The sequence below is a fragment of the Pinus tabuliformis genome, chromosome J (genome assembly GCF_031772625.1).
Source record: "Pinus tabuliformis cultivar Carrire ecotype Pingquan chromosome J, CPIR1, whole genome shotgun sequence".
NCBI classification, from domain to species: Eukaryota; Viridiplantae; Streptophyta; class Pinopsida; order Pinales; family Pinaceae; genus Pinus; species Pinus tabuliformis.
In genome coordinates, this window is record NC_142295.1 from 1401753070 (window position 1) to 1401757894 (window position 4825).

The window sequence follows — 4825 nt, forward strand, 5'->3', positions numbered from 1 at the left end:
TAGGTTTACGCGTGTCAAAGCAGTTTTTGAAACATAAAGAAATAAATTAGAATAGAATTATGATGAAGTCATGATTACTATTGCAACTATGATCAATATCATGAACTATGATCATCATATCAATACCGAAGATTTAATCTTTAAATTTATTTTATATACATTTTGTTTAACACCTAGTTAAAATATTATAATTATAATTAATAAATTACAATAAATTTTGATATTTCAATTATGTCATATTACATTATTTAGTTTATGAGTTTTAATTTCATAAAGATTGGAAGTTATTCAAAATTATTGGTAGTGTAATTTTAGTTTTAAGTAATAAATTTATCAAAATACTAAGTTAGCACATCCATCTATATATTCATATAAATTAAATGATTGATAAACTATTATAGTGACAATCCATAATAAGCATAGAAACATTTATTTCATGATAAATTTTATATTGTTATAATTAAAAAATTGTAAAAAATAACTAATTTTTTTTTTTTTTAATTATTACTATTATTAATTTATATATATATATATATGGAACAAGATTCTTAATCACCGAGATTTCTTTCCACTTTTCCATGAAGATTGTAGATAAGATTTGTTACAATATCATAGTTTATGAATACCACATATAAAAAAATGATAATTCACTTGATATAAAAATGGTTCATATAACACTGTTTTAATTAATCATTTTAATGAAAAGGGTAGAAAGAGTATAACTGCTTTGGAAATAAATATCAAACGTTTATTTTGTATATTACTATGAATATTCTAAAATATTTGATAGAGATCAAATCGCTACCATTCACCTATTAATTATGGATAACTAAATTAAAATTTTAGAACCCCTATTTCAAAATAAAAACATCTATAAACACTCTTAACCACTTAAACAACCCATCCACAATATAATTATTAATTGTATCTTTGCCATCCAATTTCACACCATCTAATCTATTAAAAAATAAAAATATCTATAAATCTAAAATTATTGAATAATTAAGATTAAACTATTAAATATGTCCTACCATATAACTTTATAATATTTATTCTAAATTTCAAAAATAAAAATAAAGATCAATATAACTATATCATTTGACAAAAAAAACATTTTATAACGAGGTAAAAATATTGATGAACCATTATAATTATTTTTTTATTAAAATGAAATTAATAAAATTTAATATTAATTTTAAATTTTATTTTAAATAAATAAAAAGAGTACTTTATGAAAGGTACTGAAAACATTTTATTATTAATCATAATATAAAATGATAGTCGTTAAGAACATGGAAAAGTATTTTTGATGAAAAGCCATCAAAATATAAGAACATAAATCCTTTTTTTTAATAGATAGCTTATGGATATTGTTGACTAGAAACTATCATAATTAAATCTTAATTATTATGCGATCTTTAATTTTTTAAAATTAAATATGAATTAATAATTAGAAATTAAGTTTAATTTAAATTTAAATGCTAGATATCTTTAATCTTTTAAATTAAATATGAATTAATAATTACAAATTAAGTTAAAATTTAAATTTAAATGTTACAGAGAAAATTTTAATTATTTATTATAATTTTGATTATTATTTTTAAAAATTTAAAATAATTATGATGACAAAAAATTAAATTAAAAAAAAAAAACCTATTTAAAAACAAATAGGATTGATTATTATAATATATTTTATTATATATATCTATATATATATATTTGTTAAATTTGTTATAATATTTTATTTTTAGATATAAGTTTTAAATATTTTAATGAGCGCAAATTTTTTTATGAGCTGATATTATTTAAAAGTTTTTAGATTTTTAAATTTTTTTTATAGATATAATCAAAATTTCAACTTTGATAATAAAAAAAAGCCTTACACGTATCATAATTAAAATTGGATATTATATCACATAATAAAATCCTTGTCACATCAAATTTGAAAGCAGGAATTTTTAACAAAGCTATCCAGCACTGAAGTTGCGTTTAATTTGAATGGCCCGTGTACCAATTTCTGTTTACAAAGTGCTCAAGTACAATTCCAGGACAAACTACCCTCCTAACTGAGTATATTCCAAAACAAACCATGCCGCTCACTGAGTTCGTTAATTATAGAGATGGAAAGGGAGACGAGCAGTGAGAAGCATGAGCAGCGGCACTGCCTTATGCATTGTGAGACTGAAGGCTTCTCCCATATCAAGCTCCTCAGGTGGCTGGCCATCAGGGAGGGAGAAGTTGAAGGAATGAAGTAGAGTGGCGACTACGAGTTGAACCATGCGGATGCCCATGTTCATCCCTGCGCAAATTCGTCTACCTGCACCAAATGGAATTACCTGGAAATCATTGCCCTAATGTGGACACTACTGCCCACAAACCGGTCAGGGTCAAATTCTAGCGGTCTCTCCCACACATCATGGTCACGTTGCATAACCCATGCGTTCACTATAAGGTGGGCATTCTTGGTTGTGTAGTACCCCTCTATCTCGCGCGCTTCTGCTGCCATCCTAGGCACGAGGAGGGGAACAGTAGGGGGCAGCCTTAATGTCTCTTTTACCACAGCCTGCAGGTATGGGAGGTTTTGGAGGTCCGACTCCCTAATCCTTCTCTGTTCTCCTTTCACCACGGAGTCTAATTCTTCTTGGCATCTTCTCATGATGTTCGGGTGGCGTCTCAGCTCTGCTATTGCCCATTCCACTGTCATCGAAGTTGTTTCCATTCCGGCCATGAACATGGTCTGAACAACATACAACATATATAAGTCTCAAGTAAAAGATAAGCAGATCTAGGCAGTATATTAGCAACTTCGTTCCTGCTCTCTCTGTTTTGTTCTTCAGATTTTGACCACAAGCATTTGTATTTTTTGTTCCTCTATTTCATATTTTCTGTTTCTCTAAACTGACTGACTTTGGTAGAACTATATCGGTTTGAAGGATTAACATTTTGATAGGATAAGTAGATTTTAGATCAGTGGAAGGATTAGTAGCATTTTGATAAAGGATTAACATTTTGATAGGATAAGTAGATTTTAGATAGGTGGAAGGATTAGCATTTTGATAGGATATGCACATTTTCTATAGACTATATTTGCAGAATTTTGATATAAAATCAAGAAATACATCTATTTTTTTGGGCAGTACGAATTGCTCGGAAAACTCAACTATGTAACCTGTATTTTTTTTATATATATATATCAAAATTAGCTTTTAGATGAGAGATAAATTTCCAACACACAACACAATGTTAAACTAGATAAAAAGAAAAGGTAAAAGATAAACTTCCAATCCACATGAGAGTAAGGTTAAATGGACATGAGAGTAAGGTAAAAAAAATTTAGGTAAATATGGCTGTGAGTAAGGTAAAAAAATTTCACTATAAATATTTAAGTAAATATAGTCATTTTTATATGGATTGCAGATTCTAGGAATATTTTGAAATCTAAAAACCTGAAATTGGATGAACATTAACTAGGTCAACTTTTTTGACTTTGCCCATGCCAATCAGATTTCTAAATATTTCTAGAATCCAAAATATTCTTAAAATCCACGATTGATAGTAGTGTGGGAAAAGTTTATAACCCTGCAAGGTATAATCTTTAAGGCACAACCCATAGAGTAGGGGTTGTCCCCTATTCTTCTAGAATCCAAAATATTCTTAAAATCCACGATTGATAGTAGTGTGAGAAAATTTTATAACCCCGCAAGGTATAATCTTTAAGCACAACCACAGAGTAGGGGTTGTCACCTATTCCCTACTCACTCCGTTTAAGCTCTCTCCTAGATAAGCTAAGGGGTAGTCCCAAAGGATAGTTAGAAATGGAAAACTTGTTGCTACAACAAGTGTAGGAGACTAAGGGCAAGGGAATTTTTCATCTAAGCAACTTGATTAAAATTATTTAGCAAGCCAATGACTAGATTAACAATGATAAACCAATGCCTTATAACAATGCTTAGAAGAGATTCAACACTTGCAAAACATTTCAAAGTGACAAGATAAATAATGTTGCAAGACAAGTATTAGTATTGGAAATGACACAATATTAAAAGATGAGGAGAAAATCTATCTTGCAAGAATAAAAAAAACTGTACTTAGCTTTTAAAGAGACTCTCAAATAAGTGTAACAATATCAATAGACAATGAACAAGCAAAGAGCACTAATAAGTAAAGATAGAGTGCTCACAAAATAAAAATATGCCAAATTAGACAAAGCCAGATAGGTGGATACAAACTAAGTTAAGTGGAATGCAAAATGCCAATATTGATGCAAGATTTTCAATGGACTACAATGATAACAATGTTGCTTCAAGGAAAGTAAAATGTCAATAAAATTGTAATCACAAAGTAGCTAAATGATCAATGAAACAACAAAGACAATGATGAATTTGAGAAAAACTCAAAATGCTTTTAAGAAGCACATGGTTAAAGATGTTCTTCGATTAGTTTAGATAATCGTACAAGTGAACCCATATATAATGTAAACAAAAGTAAATTATGGCAAATGAGATTGCTAATTAGAAATTAAAGAAATTACCACTTAGATTTACAATTGCATTGAAATAAAGACAAGAATTATGTCAAACACTTAGATGCAAATATTGAAGTTAGATCTAGCATGCTAAAGAGATGAGAAGCAGAAACAACTTAGTAAGTTACAAAACCAAACACAAAATCTCCCTTTTAAGGAGAAACAGGTTGCCAAGAGATGAAGATCCCAAACTCCCCAAGAGAAAGATAAATTTTTATTAATAAGAATTACAATGGAAGATGGATCTTCGCATCAAAGAGGTTAGAATAGAGATAATATCTTTACAAAACCAACCACCTC

At 28.5% G+C, this 4825-nt stretch overlaps 1 pseudogene; it reads right to left on the minus strand.

The window, feature by feature from the left end:
* Positions 1-2011: 2011 nt before the first annotated feature.
* On the minus strand, positions 2012-2840 carry LOC149232603 (flavonoid 3'-monooxygenase CYP75B137 pseudogene; annotated as a pseudogene).
* Positions 2841-4825: the final 1985 nt, after the last annotated feature.